A 20,011-nucleotide genomic window follows, 5' to 3' on the forward strand; every position below is an offset into this window, starting at 1 on the left:
TGATTTCCTCATTAAACCAGTTTTTTCTGTATCTATACTGACAGTGTGTTTCTGGATGACAACTTTTCTTTTATCTGGGGAATGTATTTTGGTAGAACTGTTGGTACCCAGTCACTGTGCATTTGCACTGCAACTCTCAGCATCACTTACCACATGCACCTCTCAAGGAATGACAAATCTTTCTAAGGAAACAGCAGTGGTGGAAACTTATTCAGACTACATTTGCCATGAGTTTCTTCATGGGCAATATGTTTTATGAATATTATTGCAGTTATTTTTCCACACAGATGACTCCTATGAATTAGCTTTTGTCAAACAGACACAGAGTCATAAGTTCCCATTTCTGTCCCTGACACTAGCACAATCTGTGAATTTGAACTCTTCATTAAAGAAATTGGATGATAAAATACATCTGTCTCAAAGAGGTTTAGTTAATGGTGGTAAACTATAATGAAAATCTGAAAGGCCTGATAACTTTTTTTTTTCCCTTTTTTGAAAAGCTTGACATGCTGTTTTGTATTGTAGCTTCCTTTGATTCCCTGTTCTTGTTAGGAAAGCTGGTGTAATGAGGGAGGCAGAAGGGTGGATAATAACCCTGCCTTTAGCATCTGGATGGCAGAGTAGATTTAAACACAGTTTTAAAAGGGTACCACAAGTTTGCTTTGTGGTTGCTATGCTTTTTCAGACTTTGAATGAATTTGGTATGCACTATGAGAAATTTCTAAAGTAAACTTTGTATGGAATGGGAATAATGAAGGGACAATTTGTCTCATCTCATTAAACCAAATGGGAAACTTGGGATAATTCTGTGAATTTTATATGTTGTAACTTAAGGAATGACCCCAGAATGGGCAGGTGCACTTGCACAGTCTTTGGTCTAGCTGACACAGGAGGAAATGCAGTGGAGATGTGGTAGTCCATACCTCAGCATTAAATGGGTCCTGGAAACTTTGTCCAGCTCATAGCAAAGTTCGTGTCACCTTGTCTTCGCTGCTTGGGCCCTGCGCATAATTACACGTGGAGGAGAAGCTCTAACTAGCCATGAATAGAAGACAGGATTTCCAAATGGCCAGGGCATTCCCAGTGTTATTTTTCCCCCCATGCTGAGAGGCAGTGAATGATGCTGTCCTGAAGTGCACATCAGGCAGAGCAGGCTCTGCTTCTGCCTGGCAGGTTTTAACAAAAACAAGGCACCTTGGACTTCAGCTGGGAGAAGTGCTGAGCATGCAAGCTCATGCAATTCTGTGCTCTTTACTTGGGGCAGAAGGTTCTACTCCCTTGGCAGAGTCACCCAAATCATGGAAATACCTTGGCTGTATTTCCATAATCTTCTGCCACCACCAGCAACCTTCTTATGTGATGTTGCTGGAGTTTTGTTTCATATAGGTGGAATATCTAAACCCTGCCCTTCAAACCAAGAGGAAGGAGACTCAGGACTGCAGTGAACTTGGACAAAGCTTGCAAGGAATTTTCTGTTCTGAATAGGAGGACCATGGAGTGGAGAGTAGATGTGAAGGAAAGTGAAAGCTCCAACCAGCCAGCTCATGGTTCAGGTTCTGAAGCATTGTCAGCTAAAAGAGAAGCCTGGGAATATAATCTTCTGTCAAAGATCTCTCACAGCAACAGGATTTCAGGTGTCCTTGCCAAACCACAGTAGATGATTGTCATGTTTGGAAGGGGATAATTTCCTTTCCTACTTGTAGTCTTGTTTTGTGTGGGACTGGTGAGAGAGGCAAATATATTAGAGGGGGAAAATGAATGTTCAGTCCTGCAGGAGATGGATATTCTTCCTGTCTAGGGCTTAATTACTGACAGCAGTAAGTACTGTTAGATTTACAAAGAAATATGGAGTTGCTTATCATCACCACAGGTAAGATGACACATGAAAGCTTCTTGAAGACTGAAGAAGTAATTCTGCATGTCACAGAGATGACATCTTTATACATATACATACACACATAATACCTCCCATTTGGCTAAAGGAAAAAAAAATACTGTTTTCCCATTCCCACTCTTCTAACTGTGCAATTATATTTCTGTATAAAGGGAAGAGGGAGTAGAGTGAAAAATAAGTGTCTTTGGTTTTACATGTGCACAAACGCATTTATTGTGTGTATGTGTATGTATACAAAGGGTTCTACTAAAATAAAGCCAGCCTGGCCAAACTGTTTGTCATCTCTGGGAGATTTTGTATTAAGTCTTGTGTTCTTACTAGCCTCACAACGATCTCAGATAAGGAAACTACACCTTTGTGAACAGAACAGAAGAAAATCTATTGTTCTGATGTTTATCTATTTGCATATTTAGAAAGAAGTGTGACCTCATTCTCCATTCATTGCTCTGTTTATTTCTTCAGTTATCTCTGAATATATTTTCTTTGACCATCTCTCTGATGCAGATTACTTAATCTTAATGAGTGGAAACTAACTAGTTATTATTAAAACTGTTTAGACAATGTAAGGTTTCATTTTCTTGTGTAGGCTCTTCATATTCTTAATTGTAGGGATCTTATTCCCTCAAGTATCTGTGTTTCCATTATTAACTCCTATTAATAAATTGTATTAATAATGTACCACCCAGTCTGAGCTGAAACACTGCAAAATAAATCAAGACAGGGAGGAAACAGTCCTCGTGTTTTGTTTTAAAAGAACCAGAAGTATTTAATTTAAAAGTAAAGAAAGCCAAAGACAATATTGCACCAGATTCTCCATTTTGCTGACACCTTACTCTTCCTGTCCTACCAAGAAGCACTAAACATGCTCTGAATAACAGCAGAGAGACCCTGCTTGGAGAGGCTGACACACCTGGGGCATGAATTGAGCGTTAAGGTCAGACTGCCCTTGTGCAGAGCAATGCCAAACCTGCAATCCTGACTGTGGGATATTCAGTTGAAAAAAATTGTAACTCTGCCCTGAATTTCTCAAAGTGCACCAGCACCAACTCATAGAGCTGCAAAACATGAACAGCAATTACATGGTAAGGGTCTGCATCAAAGTGTCACTGCTGTGCTGCTGTAGACAAGCACTGCTGCAGCAAGAGGCAACCCCGAACTGGCATCCCCTCATTGCAGCTGAGGGAAAAATGTCACTGCATGGAGGAACCAGGCTGTGGAGTCCTCATACAGTGGGAGGAAAAGATGGGAGGGGAGAGGGGAAAGAAGCCTGGGAGCAGCTACAAACTCACTGCTGTCCAGCCAAGGCCTAAGCTTCCATCCAGGTGTACATGGCTGGACATGGAGGCAGGCAGAGCTTGCACCATGGGCAAGGAAAGAAGTGCTGGACCTTGTCCTGTGCACACTGGGGCAGGAAAGAGGCACTGAAGTGTCCAGGTGACAGAGTGGCAGAAGGAAAGCTGTGCATAAGCCTGCATGAACTGTGGACTAAATCTTTTGCTTCATTAGGATGTAAATAATTCTATAAATAATTTTTTCTAAAATTAACGTTTTGGATTTTTTTCCCTATATTAGTTTCTTATATTAGTTTTCCAGTTCTAAATGTGTAGGTTGACCATTTCAGCATGTTGTCTTTTTTGTAGGGCATTTCATAGTGCCTATTTCCCCCCATGCTTCCTATGAGGGCTTGAGCCTGCATTTCACTTTTAAGCAGCATTTTCTCAACATTCCCTTTCAGCATTGCCACTGGTGATGCTGGGCAGAGAGAAGCAGGGACTGATCCCATACAGAATTGCTGTGGGGCAGCTGAGAGAGCCCTTGTTGAGCTCGAAGCTCTGCTGACTCCTCTTGCCAGGGAAGGGCCTCCCTGCCAGGTGTCAGGGAGCCTGGACATGTCCTGCAGGATGTGTTATCAGCGCAGAGCCTCTGCTTCCACCGCTGGCAGAGCACAGCGAGCGCCGGGATGAGCAAATGCCAGAGCCTGTGCCTGGTGCAGAGCTGATCCTCTTGGCTCTCCTGCTAAATATTTCATTTGAACCAAGCTCAGGGCTCAGCCACACTGGCTCCAGAGCCTTGAACATGGCCTGCATGAATGAGATGACAAACTCAGCCCAGCTCAGATTGGCTCAACTCATGCTTTCCAGATCAGCTCAGTTCGTGCTTCCAAGAGAGCACTTGCCACCCCAACTCATTGGGAGTGAGGAATATGCAAGGGACAGCTTGCTAGCATTACTGGTGTCCCTAATAAGGTATTTCCTTATTTTGTGTCAGCTGTTGCTTCTCCCTTTAGGTCTTTTTTCCCTCCACTACAGAGTTTCTAGTTTGCTTCCTCCTGAGGCTTTAATAAGAAATGAGGTTGAGGGAGGCAGAAGCAAGAACAATTGCACAGAAAGGATTCAGGTATCTAAATTCCTCTTGTGTAGAAAAGTACTTCTTAGCAAATACGGTCAAAAACATTTGGTGGAAGTGGCTTTATGTTTGATAGTATCAGCTTGTTATAACTGGGACATTTTGCAGGAAATATTGATTATAATGATATTTCACTTTGAACAAAATGGAAAGTAATAAAGCCACCTTCTTGCTTTCTGTAAGGCATCATTTCTCTAATGTTTTGAAATGACAAGCTGAACAGACTGGAACTCCTTGGCTCCATTTTGGAGGGTTTTCACTGCAAATTTTCCTTTTAAATGAAAAATTCTAACTGACAAATGTCAAAATAGAAAGTAACATTTTAATTAAAAACATTTGCAGGGAAGATTCTGAAAATAAGTATTCTGTTCTGATCTAATATGGAAAGATTCAAAATCCTGGTCTGTCTCTGAGACAGAAATTCTGGCTCCTGCACAGCTCTGATAATATCCAGAGATGAAGCAAGGCATTGATCCTGGATTCCTTGACCAGTAAAACTGCTTTTGTCTGTGTGTGTGTGTTTTCTGCAGATGGCTTCCATCCCTCTTTATTGTAGCAGTTCCTAATATCAGCCAAAAATATCTGCACAAAAGCCTCTGTTATGTCTCTGGGCTTGAATTCTGGCCAATGTTACATATATGGAGAATAGAAACCCAGTATCTTGAATGGCTATCTTTTGCATTGTACTGTCAGAGCCCGAGCTGGATAAAATGCAGTGTGCAAACTGAAATTGAATGAGCCATAAAGTCTGAAATTATTCATTTGGGAAGTATGTTCTGAGCGTCACCGCCACCTTAGAGATCAGGGAAAAATAAATAAAAGCATTTTCTCTTTTGTTACTAGTTTGTATCTTTGCTTCCTGAACTGTGTGCTGAGAAGCCAGAAAGGTCCAGCAAGGGGCAGAGAACATAAAATTTCCATTACGCTGTTGCTCTGTGGCAGCATTTGGTATAGGTGAAGTGCCTTCTAAAAGCAACCTCTGCACAGGGCATGCAAAATATGAAGCAGCTTGCAAACTACATGGCTTTGTCTTTCATTATTGCAGAAATAAAACTTCCTTTCAGACATTGCCACAAAAACAGTAGTTCCAGATGCAGTTTTGTATTACAGACTAGCAACAACAAAGACATGTATTTCCTAGAAGTGCCCTTTTCCATTCCAATAACCCTATTAAATTCTATAGCTATATGTGTTCCTTATTTTAGAATTAATATATCTGAGAAGAGGATTGCTTGTCTGAATCCTTTACAGTACAAGGGAAGAAAAGGTGTGGGGTTTTAGAGTAAGATGTCAATTGGAGTACTTGGGCTTTTCTAATCTACATGCATTTTTAAAAAACGTCTATCTGGTAGTCACCAATTACTTTCCATTGCCTGTTGTTCATAGGGCAGGAGAATATACAGCTTGAGAAAACAAAGCTGAAACTATCCATTCATTATTCTACAGATTTTTGCTGCCTTTCCCTTTCCAAGGGGTTTCCCATGGCATATATCTTAATAACCTCTGCTCAGCCATGCAGGACGGCTCCTGGCAGGTGGGCTGCTCACAGCAACAGGGCAGCCTGGTCAGCACACAGCCTCCTCAAATGGTTGGGTGCCCCAGCAGCAGAGGATGTGCCTGTCCATCAGCGCTCCCCAGACCTCCTGTGGTGGTTTGACCAGGAAGAAGTGGGAATTCTGGGAAGCTGTGGTCAAACCAATGAAGGTTTTGGGTTTGAGACTGACACCTGGTGTAGCCAGTGGGGTTTGGACACACCTCCGAGAATACACAGGGGTTAAAAAGCAGGGCACTGCCCTTGGATCTCTCTCTTGGGACGTCGCAGCGCAGAGGTCAGATCTCTTCCCCCGTCCAGCCTTGCTGCTGGGCGGGGGGAGGGGCAGCCATGCGGTAGGCCCGGAGCCTGGACAGAGATGGGGGTGGGAAAGTTCTCAAGGATGGAAGGGTGGCGGAGCCCCAAGAGACATCGGGCAGCCATTCCGCTCCCCCCCTAGGAGGGAGAGAGAGGAGAGCCGGCGAATGTGATAGCAGCCAGCCCGGGAGGAGAAAGGGGAGGGAAGAGTGCAGCCTGGCCGGCGGAGCAGCAGCACCTGTGGGAGTACCAGCATTCTGAGATAGACAGAGACTGAAAACTTTTAACCCTTTCTTTCATGATTGGGGCCTTGCAAAAATGCTAATCCTCCTCGAAGCTGAATAAGAAGGGAGATAAGAGATGAGATGAGACAAGGACCTGGCCCGAAGAACGTGGAGATGATTGAATGGGGAGAGATGATTTGGAGTGGCCTTTTGGCTGGACTTTTCTTGTGGCCATGGACTCAGTTGTTCCTGTGACACAGACTGCATTTAGGGGGAGGCAGTGCCTCAAAACCAGGAGGGTTCATTCGTGAGGACCCCCCGGCCCCAGGGGGTTGGAAAAATATGGGGGGGACAGATGTCCCAAAGCAGAGACTGTGCCTTTTTGGAGTGAGACAAGGCATCCTTGAAAGACAACCCTAAAAGCAGCTCTGGCCATGCCTCAGTGGTGAGAGCACTGGGCATGGAAGGAAGATGTCACAAGCGGCAAAAGGACTTTTTCTGGGCGGTGCCGAAGTGACAAGGAAGCACACGAGGTTTCAGTGTGTTTCCAGGAGAAGCCTATGGAACAAGAAGGACTCCTTTCCTCTTCATGAACTGCAGTTTGAGTATACTAAAGTGTGGGGCCAAGGCTGGGCAGTTGATGATTTGGGAGAATGTATCGGATTGGGAAAGTCAGGTAGTGGGGAGGAGGACAATGGTTTTTGTAAGGTTTTCAATTTTTTTTCTTTTCCTTATAGTCTTTCCCTATTTTCCTGTAGTTTAAGTAATAAAGTGTTCTTTATGTTTAAGTTGGAGCCTGTTTTGCTTATTCCTGGTCACATCTCACAGCAGACACCAGGGTGAAGGCATTTTCATGGGGGGCACTGGCTCTGTGCCAGGCTCAAACCATGACACCTCCAAAGCTGTCCTTGCAGTGCTCTTTGCTGCAGCCCAGGCACTGGGATGGGGCTAAAGGGTTGACAGGCTCAGGCATTGCACTGGTGGGCTAGTGATGGTTACAGATTGCAGCAAACCCTGTGGTATTTGGAGCCTGTGCAATCTCCAGTTGGGAGATTCTCATCCCTTTTGCTCAGCTGAGCCCAGGGGATCCTGGATCATGCAAAGGACTGCAGAGTTTAAAGTATTTTCATATCTCTGGATTATGTTTGGAGAGAATGGTCTCATGCTGAAAGCTTCAAACCAGCATGGAGGAGAGTAGTTTGGGCCTGGCAGCAGGAGGGAATTTGGCCTTAGAAACCCATCCACCAGCCCCAGAGAGAGCCTTGCTCTCTGTCCAAATTGCAGTGCTGCCCTAGTGGGAGCCCACTTCCCCTCATCTGGCAGATGCTGCAGGAAGGGATGGCACAAGACACCTTGTCAGACATAAGGTTTCCAGCACACTGTAGTGACAGGGATTTTTTCTCTGTCATGGGATCAGGCAGCAGCCCCTGTTCCACCCACCTTTATCATTAATGAAACAATGGATGGCATATCCTGCCTGCTATTGTCTGGGTGGCAAATACATATCAGAAAGGGAATGAAAAAGCTTGACTGCTATAATTGTCTCCTATTAGCTTAAACATTTCTCCCTCTCTTCTGCACTTTGATTCAGACTAAAGATAAGGAAATGAGTAAAGATGTTATCTGGGGTTGGTTCACTTCCTTGTTTTGTGTCCTGTTGTTTAAATTTCTATTTTTTAAATTGGAAATGAATATTTATACTATCCAGTATCAATTGTAGTTTCAATGAAAACAAAATCCTTCAATGCTTTTACCGTTGTTTTAATTTCTACCAGTCCCTAGGAAGCTCCCCTCAACAGGCTAAATGCTTAGATTTAAATGACATTTCCTTGTTCACAAAAGCAATGATTACTTATGTGATTCGTGTCACTGGAAAAAGTGACATAATTCTTGAGAGGAATGGGATCTTGTAGGTTAGGTTATATTAGTCTTGGGTTATCACATGAATCTTATTATTCTGTGTAAGTTCCTCATCTTTTTTTTATGATTCCATCATATGCCGTTGAAGACTTTGATGTGCATTCAGAAGCAGATTGAACTGTGGCAGGCAGTTTCCCTCTCTAGCTTCTGCCTGGCCCTTTTCAGGGAAACGTCTGTCCCTGCAATATGCACTGTGGGGCTTCTCCTCAATCTGTGCAGTTAACTGCCAGGCTTCTAAAAGGAGATTTTAATCTGATTTGATTCATGGCAACATACAGCCCAGCACAATGCGATGGTCAAGAGTTGGCTCAAAAGCCACCCAGTCACCTCAGCCACAGGGACAGCAGCTTTCAGGAGGTGACAGAGTGGGCAATGAGAGAGTAGAGACCCCTTCAGCAACAGGACTTCAATCTGACAGTAAATGTGTGGCAGGATCCTTAAAACCTCCCGAGGAACAAAAGTTCCAGGACAACAAAATATTCATATACTTGCTCCCCCATCAACGCAATGCTTCTTTCCCCCATGTGCCTGCAGAAGTTCTTGGTCTGATGACAAGGATGGTGTGGAAAGCTTAAGCCATTGTCCTAGGGTGACAGCCATCTTCAGGTCTTTCTTGAATTTTCCAATAACATTCCAGTATAAAATCCAAAGGAGGAACAGCAGCATTGTCTATCATATGCAGCTCCTGTGAAATTGCGTGACACTAAAGCATAGGAAGGATAACAAACTCTTGAAAGCTGATAATCCCTGCACGTTGTTGGTTACAGAAAAGCCAGGTTAATACCAAAATATTGCTGCTGTTTCTGGTGCTGACATACCATCTGCTCTCCTTCTTGCTAGACTTGACCGGGTATGAACTTTAAAGCCCTTCTTGTAGATTACACTTATTTGTGTCTTCCGACATTCCAACTTGTAAACATGCTTTTGCTATTGGTTGTAGAAACCCATTTGCTTTAATGATGTGATAATTAGCAGCAGCAGACACTAGGGGTTGGTTTTTGAATTCTTTCTGGAAGGGTTTTGGTGGAGCCTGTTGTTAGCTCTCAGGTGCAGCAGTGTGCTCTCCTGCTGGCTTGGCAGTGTGTTTGCCTTGCTCCCAAGTGGTAGACAGAACAAAGACCATTTTATTTTGGCAGCTATGAATAGGAATGGGTAAAAAGTCTTGCTGCAAACCGGGTAAAGTGCTTAGAGCAGCGGCCCCAAGAGCTGATGGGTGAATCCCCTGCAGTGGGCTGTCTTTTAACAGAAGTTGTAAAAGGATAGTACAGTGCCATTTCAAACAAGAGCTAATATTAAGCCTAGCCAGACTGCAAGTAACCCAAAAATTACTCTGTTTCTATAGTAGGACACATTTTGAATGCAGCTGCCTGACCAAACTGAAATGGAAGTAAAAAAATATTCTTTTGGCTTAAAGGAAGCAAAATTCCTTTCTGAGATCATTATTGCATCTTGCTTTAGAAAGCATCCTATTTTTGAAATTTTCTATAGCAAGAAAGCAATTTATTAATTTATAGCAAAACTCCTTCTAGCAACCCACAACCCAATTTTCCTTTCTCATTACAAGTGTTTATGACAAACACATCACCCAGGATTTTTCTGTGCATGCAGACATGAATACAGCTTCCCTAAGTAATGGGATTGCCTGTTTTATGCCAGATACACATTTAACACATACATTTGTAATGCAATTATTGATGTAATGGATTAAATATGGAAACTACTAAACCCTAGAATAAGCTAATTTTCAACCACAGATAGGCTAGAAGGATTCATGTAAACTAGGAGGAGCTAGTGCAACAAATAGAAAATGTAAGCTGTGACAGTATTCCTTGATTTATCAAAATTATTGGAATAAGTCTGCATGCCAAAAATAGACCAGTTCAAAGCTGTATTAAACCACAATGTTTTAAATAAATATAAATGCAAGTGTGTGCAGAAATTATGTTAAAAGAATAGTTTTAAGATTGCAGTCACTTTACAAAAAAATCAGGAAGTATCAGAATTACAATGATTATCAGGAGATAAATGTCCACTCCACTGCATCTATGTATCATGGCATAGTTTTTAATGACACAGTTGCATATAGATTTTTTCCAAAGGACCACACCTCATTCATCATGCAGGATGGATGTTGCTCACTTAATCAGCAGTTATTCAGTCTCTTGTTTACTCCATATTATACAGATGAGAGGACTCAAGCCTTATTTGCTGCACACCATTCAAAACCTTCTGTAAAGACAGAATTTTCAGTTGCCTCCTGGGCTTTTCTATTGAGCTCATCCCTCATGTGGTATCTGATCACTTTGCAATGAATGCATTTATTTATACAAGACCCTTGTGAGAATGAGAGATATTATTAGCCCTATTTTACAGATTCACAGACAAAATTCTCCTTTTTCAGTCTGAGGCAGCTATGGCCAGATTTTTCCAGTGTTCTCAGCTTTATCTGTTTAAAGCAGAGTTCAGGTCCTATTGAGCTCAGCTGCAGCTGGAATACTCAGCATTTCAGGAAATCAGGCTCCAGAGTATGAAGTCAGATACCCAGAATATAAAACACAGAGAATTCTTTCTGCTTAGATGAGCTTTGCTTTTTGCTGTTCCTGACTTCTTGTCCAATCCATTCCTTCCCCCTGACCCCTTTCCCTGACTGCTGCCCCGTCTCCTCTCAGGCACAGTGAGGGGAACCAGGGTCAGGCATGGCCAGGAGATGACTGAATTCAGAAGGTGGACAGCAAGGAGGGGCTCGAAGAAAGGATTTAGAAACTTTGCCTGGGCTGGTAAGCAGTGTTAGAAAAGCAGTGCTCAGCTAGAGTTGATACTTGTGAGGGATATCAAGGAAAACAATAGAAGCTTCTGTGCAACTCAGCAGTAAAAGGATGAACAAGAAAAATGTGGGCCCATTGCTGAATGTGCAGGTGATTTAGTGAAAGGAGATGGCTCTCAGGCTGGAAATAAGAAAAAATGTTTCCCAGTGAGAACAGTCAGGGGGTGGAGCTGGTTGCTGAGAGAGGCTGAGCAGGCGACATCCTTGGAAGTTTTGAGGGAGGTTAAATGGATACAGCCCTGATAAGCTTGATCTGACTTCTTGACTAATCCTGCTTTCAGCAGGAGTTTGGACAAAGGAAATTCCTTGTGTCTTTCCCACGTAATTACCCTGCAGTTTCATCACCGCTATTTCACAAGCATGTTTTTCCCAAAAAACAAGTCACCTAAGATTTTACTGTGTTCTTTTTAAGATTTGAACTACAGTTTTTCAGAAACTTAACTGCAATAATCACACTTTAGTCCTGGGCTGGCTCATGTCCAGCAAGGCAGGCATTTGGCATTTACTTAAATTTTCCCTGCAGATATGAACAGAGAGATTATTTTCCTTTCTTGCAATGGGTTCCTTGCAATGAGGTGAAATTTGGGAATTTTATTTGTGGGAAGAGGAAAATTGCATTCCTGACATAAAGACAACAGTCCCTTTAAAATAGGAGGAAGAGGGTACTTTTCAGATTGAGGTTGGGTGAAGGTGCCAAAAAACCCAAAACCAACTAACCAATCAACAACAAAAAGAGACCCCACAAAAAAAAAAAAAACAAAAAAACCCCAAAAAAACCAAACCCCAAACCAACAAAAAAACAAACAAAAAAAAAAAAAAAAAAACAAAAAAAAACCAAAAAAACCCCACCCCCAAAAACCCAAAAAACCCAACGCAAATATCAACAGGGGAAAAATTGTTTTCCTCTAACCTCAGATAAAGAGTAATCATATTAACCACAAATAAAGAAAACCACCACCACCACCACTAGTGGAAGGAATACTTTCACTGAATAGTTATAGCCTCACAAAGCTGTAAGGTATCTATATTGGTACGGTCCAAAGCTGAGAAGAGTCTTAAAATCTATTGTGATCACCAAGTCACCTAGGACGAGGGGTTTTGTAGGAATCTTTCTGCACATTACTTTCCCATGATAAAGATACAGCAAGCAGGAAACACACTGCCAGAAAAGAATGACAAATGGAAACCTGCCTCAGCTGTGGTTCTCTTGAGTGCACAGCCTGAAGCATCTCCTTGTTCTCACAGAAATATTTCTGAATATTCTCTTTTGGTGTGCAGTATTGTGGATCAAATGAAAATAAGAAAAGTCCTTAAGAATTTTTCCATCTATAAATGGATTTCAGAAATTTCAAAGTGCATTGCCAATAAAGATGTAGTTTAAAGGTTTGAAAGTACAGAAGATTGCATAAGTGTAAAGTTGTGCCCTATCGATTCCTTGCTCATTTTCTCTCAACCAAAAGAATGGTTTTAAGTTTCTGTGAGGGCCAAGGAGATGTTATTTCTGTGTGAGTGCAATTTACTTTATGTATGCATAAATATACCACACACACACACAAACCCGTGTGACTAAGCAGGTACACTAAACTAAGAGAAGGCACATTTACCTGAAGAACACATTAGAGCAGACAGATTTCCATCACTAACTAAGCCGATTTTAAATCCATGAAGGTATTTCACCCTTTAGGAGATGCAGTGACATAAATATTGCTTCCTTAGTTGGAGCTGAAATCCATTAGGCAGTTATTTCTCTTCCAGAGTGGAGGTCCCTGCAGAACCAGTGTTGCTGCTGGGAAGCTGAAATCCTCCTGTAGTGCCAAGAACCTTTACATCTCTTTTCCACTCCTCTCCTAACATTACCATTTTTTAACATGAGCAGTGCTCTCAAAGTGGATGTGCGTGTAAGTCCAATGAGACTGCTGGGATCTAGATGGGGCTGCAAAACCTCAGCTGCTCAGCAAACACCAAGGCAGTCAAGTTGTGGGCAATATAATCTTCACCAACACCCTCAGGTTTTAACATTTACAGCTCTGGTCACCATGAGCAATGATGATGCCCTTTCTAGCCCACAGGAAATAAGCTGGGACACCACTTTGTCCCTTTCTGAGATGAACTCAAAATTTCATGCTGGGCCATGCCCTGCAACCCGACTGAAGTTCAGCCAGCAGATGAATGAATGAATGAATGAATGAATGAATGCCTAGATGTCACAGCAGGCTTAATCCCTGTAACTTTAATTTCCTTTACCTTTATAGACTAGCAAAAGGAAGATGTAACTTTTTAATTTTTTTTAAAGGAATGAATCCTGTGGCTGTAGGGGATGGCCTTCATTGAAGCAACTTTTTATTTACTTTCAAAAAAAGAAAGCTTTAGGTATATTGGAATCATTCAGTGAAAAAGCACAGAAAGAACAGGTCATCCTCTTATCTCTCATTTCCTCTGCTTCTTTTCTACCCCCTCATATGGTTTGAAGAAGACTTTTTGACATCTGGCCTTCAATTTGGGGCTGTTTTCGGCACTAATTTTTAGTTTCACTGGGAGCATTTGAACTCTTGAATAGCATTTCTCTTATCTTCACCACACCAAGTAGTTACTGCTACAAAAGGGGTGAGATAGAGTACTTCCCAGCTGAGGCAACTGCTGCTACTAACTTGCTTTTTGTACTGAACACTGAGTCATGCATGAGGGTCAAAACAAGATTTATTTTTCTGAGTTAGAAGAAATAAATAAAAATTGAGAACAAACAGACAGTTGTCATTGACAGTCAGTTGGTACCTAGTGAATTATATTCTTCAGTTTGCAAGGATTCCTATGTGCACTAAGAAACATTTTTCCTAAGTACAATTGCTCTTGGAGACATCTGTGATGGTACTAATTCTATAATTATAACCTTTTCTATATCTTAAGTCTCTTCACTTCCTGCTTGATAATTTTGCATCTTCAGAGAAGGCCAAGGAAAAGATCTGTTTTTCACAAGAAGGAAGGATCACGTGCGTCGTGGTCGTGAGCATCTCACTGACACGTGGCTCCTTAAACCTGTGGCCTCATAGTGAGTTTACAATTTTGGGTGGGGCACATACAGCTTGTCAGACCTTGCTGGTGACTTGATATGGACATTTTTCAGTGTTTTTGGTTGTCAAAGTGCATTCATTAAAAAGATGAAAGCATTTGATGAACAATTATTTGTTACAATGCTGCTTGCTGTTTGTGGATCCCTCTTGGCCCAAGGCAATCAAAGAGGGAGAGGGTTGGTGTGGGATGTGAGGGTTGCTGTGAAGATGAAGGTGCTGGAAAGTCATGTTGCTCTGTGGTCATGGAGAGATGATGTTGGGGAAGAGAAAGGAAAATGGCCAGGTTAGAAAGGTTTCTTCAAATGGGAGGTAGATAGCTGAGGAAAGGTTTATAGGTGGAGGCTGTGCAGCGAAGGGAAGAAAGATTCACAGTAGTTTTCAGCAGTAATCTTGTTCTTTGTTTTTTAAACAAATGCCTTTGTTCATTCAGAAGAAAAGATGAATAAGGGGTACGATGGTAGTATAGAAAGCAGTGAATGCTAGAGGAAAGGTAAATCAGTTGTGGCTACTTACTATAGTACAAACACACAAGATAATAGGTATTGGAAACACGTCTATCAAAGCAAAGAAGCCACAGAGAAAGGCCAAGTACAAGTGAGAAGTACCTATTTTCTGAGTTCAATATCCATAACAGGCATTCATGGACAAGCCTAGACTGTTATTTTTAAGGTCTGCAATACAGTTATTGCACATCCCATTGATGCCTGGGCAGAGGTGACTGGGATTTGTAAAGGGACAAAAGTGCACCAGCTCAAGGTGACGACTCAATTGTCTAGATCTGTTCAAACATGCTACAAAGGCAAAGAGGATGTGAGTGACATCTTTGTAATGTGGTAATCCAAGGCCCCTCCACCAGCTCTTGCAGGTACAGAGAGGCCCTTGGGCCTTTGCTTTGTGAGAAGTGCGTACTTCATGGGGGGCTGCTGTGGGAGCTGGAAGCCATCCTGTATAGTCAGCAATCCCACAGGTCCCCATGAGAGGCTGTTCTTGGGCAGAGAAGAAAAAAGGTCCTAACCATGCAACAGGGAGGGCAGAAAGCTTGCTTGGGCTTGGGCTCTATCTCCACCCTGCCTCATGCATCAACACAGCTTTTGTGGGATGCATCTGCAGCTTCCACAAAGCCCTTGTCCAGTCTGGCAGCAGCAGCTGACAAAGGGCAGAGGGATGTTGGGGAGTTGCTGCTGCTGCAGACCCTTGATCTGAAGGGAATTGAGTGAGATGCTGCCCAGAGGGCCTAAAAGGGAGTAGAGGTTTATAGAGATGACATTTCACTTTATGGGAAGTAAAAGGAAGGACATGATGTAATCACTTCTGGATATTATCTTAAAGGCTCCTGGACTCTAGTGGAATGTAGAAAAACATAGACTGTCAAAAGTGAGGTGCTGGCATTTAAAGCATATCACTGCTGAATCTGGCTGGGGAGCAGAACAGCACAGGCATTTTTTTCTGAAAACCCTGATGCAAGCTTTAGCATGTTCCTGAAATGGACACTCAGAGAAATAAAGAGCTCAGAAATTGTGCTGCTTGGGAGCTTTGATTGGAATAAATTACAATCAGGAACATTATCTTTCATAAAACAAGCTCTTTTTGGTTCAAACCCCTTCTGCTCCTTGTGAAGCATCAGAGAGCAGTAGAATTACTTTGGTGTAAAGTTATTTATTTCGAGACTTCTGGTAGGCTGCAGTGAATTATAGTTACTGAACCAGCTTTTATCTAAGGTTCCTGAAACTGAGCAATTAACTTTCTGACTTTTACACTAAAGCAATTCATGTAAACAGATTGTGGGTATGAAGCAAAATGTTTGGCAAGTCATAAACTGTGAATCAGTTGTTGATTTGTCCTTTTTTTTTTTCTTTTATTTTCTGAACAAAACATAAATTTTCTGTCTGTAGTGGATTATTTTTCCTAATGTATTGAAATGTGTGTATCTTTGGGGTGTAGAAGAATCCCCAGAAAGAGTCTCAACCCCTGGCAGTTTACCATAAGGGGTGAGACGATGTCTCTAAGGAACAGGCATTTGGGGAATTGTTACAAACAAGATTCCATCAGTTATGATGGAATACAAATTTATAAGCAGGAAAATATTGCCTTGCATTTACCACAAACAAGAAAATGTGGCTGCACTTAATATGAGGTAGGTCAGGCGATATAAATGAATCTCCTTTCTTATCCTTCCTACTTCAGTGAGTAGCCAAGCCAAGAGGATAAGTAATGTATCTCCTTTGCATGATGATACCTTCAGCCCTTTGTCCTTGCTTTGCAGAGCTCAACAGTATTGCCACATAAAGTGTCATCAATATTGTAGAAGCTTGTCCCTTTTGAATAGATGGGACACCTTCAGAGTCCCTGAAGATACAGGCCTTGTTTAATGTAGACCTTGGCTCATAGCTGCCAGGGCTACCTCGATGGTAACTTCTAGAGAATAGTAATATGCCTATTGACTTCTCTAAGACTGGTCCTTGCACCTCCCCAGAAGATATTGCACTAGGAAGATTATGGAGCAGAACATGATAAAAAGGACTTCTCTGACTCCTTTGACTGCTTAATAATTAATTATATGACCTCTGTTTAGAAGAAAAGCCAAGCTAATTAATGCATACTTCAATAGATTGTATTGCCTATAATACAGCTATGATGTATGATGTAAATTTAGGAAATATGAAGATGGAGTGTAGATAAAATGTTCCATTGTGCACCATCACAAGGATTTTAAGAGCACTTCTTTGCAAATGTCTTCACTCATTCATTTTATGGCACTCTGCATCACTATGTAATCATGTATAATTGCTTGAAAAAACACTTAGACTTCAGGCCCCTTGGGGTGCAACTGAGTCAGAGAGAGACAAAAAAAGGTCAGTGTTTGAGCAAGGTCTGAAATTTTCTGCAGTAGTACAGCATGTTCCCTGGAAGTGGAAGTGTTTCTGCAATACCTCCCGCAGGAGGGCTCATCCCAGTGGTCTACACCCTACGTACTTTTAATCCAAATTACATAGCTTTAATCCAAACTTGAAACCTTTTCTGCCACATATTGCTTTTGCATTATTTTTGTACTGTTATCTGAAAAAAAAGTGCTTCTGATCAATTAGAACTCAGAAATGTCTTCTGTCAGTTTTCTGAAAGCAATTTAAAAAAAATCTTCACAATGTCAAAGGGAGTAAAGCAAATGTTCTTATTTCCATTTTCAATGTAGAGATGTGGAGGAAAAAGTGGAATTAGTTTGCTCTGGGTGCAGGGTTGTTACAGGGCTGAGGATGGTCTGTTGTTGAATCCTACTTTGGGTTGGACCAACAGCCATGCTCTTAAACTCTCTTGTGAGTTTATACATTGTCTCCATGGCAGGTTGGGATTTTTTTGCTTTAGGTTCTCTTAGAAGCACAGAATTGACTTTCTGTGATGGTCAGCTGGAGCCTTTTGGCAATTAACTGAATGGTTAGTGTAGGAAGAGAAGATAGGGTCCTTTTTCTTTATGAACCTTTTCACAGGTGCAGACTATCTCATTAGTTAACTTTGTTATTTGACAGTTGTGAAAAGTGTCATGAGGTCTGAATGACTGCAATTACTGCTCACCTTGTTCTCTGTGCCTTGATTCAAATGCCTTTAGGTAATTTGCAAAATCCGGAGATAAAGGCTGATATGCAAACACCATTCCTGAGATAAATGGCTACAAATGTTCTGTATGACAGGCTTTATTTGTGAGGCACTCAGATAACACAGTGATTGGTGTCTGGTTAGACAGATGGGATTTTATTATTTTTCTCTGATCCTTTAAAGTTGGATATTCTATTTTGAAAACTGAATTGACACCTGGTCAGACTGCTCAAACCAGGGGCTTGAGAGAGGTTGTTCCATGTTAGTGTTACAAAAGCAGGCAAAATGCACAAGAGTGGTGAGGGCTAAACTGCATTTGTTTTGAGGAGTGCCAAATGACATACAAAGCCTAGACCATACGAAGTCTAGGCTCAGTATGTCCTGTCTGGGTGAGTGAGTGGTTAGAGGTGTCTGTCTCTTGGCTGGATGTCTCACCAGCCAGTGGAGATCAGGGCCCTGTGTCAGCTTTTGGGATTTGCCTTCATCAGGAGCCCTGTGCCTGCAGCCCTGCTGAAGTGCTGACCATGACCCTGAGACTGTGCACAGGAACCACCCCGGTACCTGCAGGCAGGGATGAGCAAATCAACATTCACACCATCCAGCCTGACATCTGGCCAAGTTGTGCATCTGCAGTCCCAAATCAGAGCACTCCATGCAAATATGAAAACTGTTTCAAGGTCAACTCTTAGTTGTTCACAATCATACCATTCAAGTCAGAGGAGTGGTGAGAATTAGCTGTGTCAGATGTAATTGCCTTTTTTCTTCATCCAGCTATGGAAGACATTTCTCAAGTAGTGTTTCTGCTGTGAATTTGGAGTGATCTCCCAAAATGACGAAGCCACCTCTCAAGTTATTCCTGTTTAATGCTTGGTTTTCTCTCTAGACTAACGGTAACTCCATATTTATCCCACTTTCCTTTCTCTGTTCCCACAGAAGAGTCATCTCTAACTTTGTAATTGCAAATCCAAATCTGAAATCTATGACAAGATCCTTTCCCCACCAGACAGTGGTTGGCCCTGTAGTAAAGTTCCAAGCTGTATGATTTGAACAATAAAAAATTCTTTCATCCATGAGTTTCAATGGCCTGAAGATATCCATGGTAGGCCCATGGTGATGAAAATGCTGCAGCCATCATCTGTTTTGGTTTTGCCAAGACAGGCAGGGGCATCAACCTAAATGTGTGTGGGGAAAAAATATGTTTTGCATGCTAAAATAGGATACTATGACTACACCCTTCCTTCCTTCCTTCCTTCCTTCCTTCCTTCCTTCCTTCCTTCCTTCCTTCCTTCCTTCCTTCCTTCCTTCCTTCCTTCCTTCCTTCCTTCCTTCCTTCCTTCCTTCCTTCCTTCCTTCCTTCCTTCCTTCCGCCACTTCCTTCCGCCACTTCCTTCCGCCACTTCCTTCCTTCCGCCACTTCCTTCCTTCCTTCCTTCCGCCACTTCCTTCCTTCCTTCCGCCACTTCCTTCCTTCCTTCCTTCCGCCACTTCCTTCCTTCCTTCCGCCACTTCCTTCCTTCCTTCCTTCCGCCACTTCCTTCCTTCCTTCCGCCACTTCCTTCCTTCCTTCCTTCCGCCACTTCCTTCCTTCCTTCCGCCACTTCCTTCCTTCCTTCCTTCCTTCCTTCCTTCCTTCCTTCCTTCCTTCCTTCCTTCCTTCCTTCCTTCCTTCCTTCCTTCCTTCCTTCCTTCCTTCCTTCCTTCCTTCCTTCCTTCCTTCCGCCACTTCCTTCCGCCACTTCCTTCCGCCACTTCCTTCCGCCACTTCCTTCCTTCCTTCCGCCACTTCCTTCCTTCCGCCACTTCCTTCCTTCCTTCCGCCACTTCCTTCCTTCCGCCACTTCCTTCCTTCCTTCCGCCACTTCCTTCCTTCCTTCCGCCACTTCCTTCCTTCCGCCACTTCCTTCCGCCACTTCCTTCCGCCACTTCCTTCCTTCCTTCCTTCCTTCCTTCCTTCCTTCCTTCCTTCCTTCCTTCCTTCCTTCCTTCCTTCCTTCCTTCCTTCCCTCCCTCCTAAAAAAAGAAGAGTTGAACAGAGATACTTTTTCAGTCTTAGAGAGACAGCTCCCCCACCTTTTTTTTTTTTTTTCTACTAGCCTGCAATAATTAATTTCAGCAGAGTGACACGGTTTTAGAGGTCACACCAATGAATTTGAGACAGCTGAGACATGTCTAATTTAGCTGGCCTGTCTACATGGGCCTACTGCACAATCACTGGAAGCAGAGATTCCTTTGCAGGGG

At 42.5% G+C, this 20,011-nt stretch overlaps 1 long non-coding RNA gene across 15 annotated transcripts in view; it reads left to right on the forward strand.

The window, feature by feature from the left end:
• LOC113459698 (uncharacterized) overlaps positions 1 to 20,011 on the forward strand; it is a 201,238-nt gene that overhangs the window by 86,119 nt on the left and 95,108 nt on the right. Inside the window, exon 5 of one of the 15 annotated variants that reach the window (XR_012579182.1) lies at positions 5,747 to 11,847. The exons of 13 other annotated variants lie outside the window; for them this stretch is intronic. This is a non-coding gene — a long non-coding RNA (uncharacterized LOC113459698). One more of the 15 variants, XR_012579187.1, reaches the window with a different exon arrangement.

This window comes from Zonotrichia albicollis, chromosome 2 (genome assembly GCF_047830755.1).
Source record: "Zonotrichia albicollis isolate bZonAlb1 chromosome 2, bZonAlb1.hap1, whole genome shotgun sequence".
Lineage (NCBI taxonomy): Eukaryota > Metazoa > Chordata > Aves > Passeriformes > Passerellidae > Zonotrichia > Zonotrichia albicollis.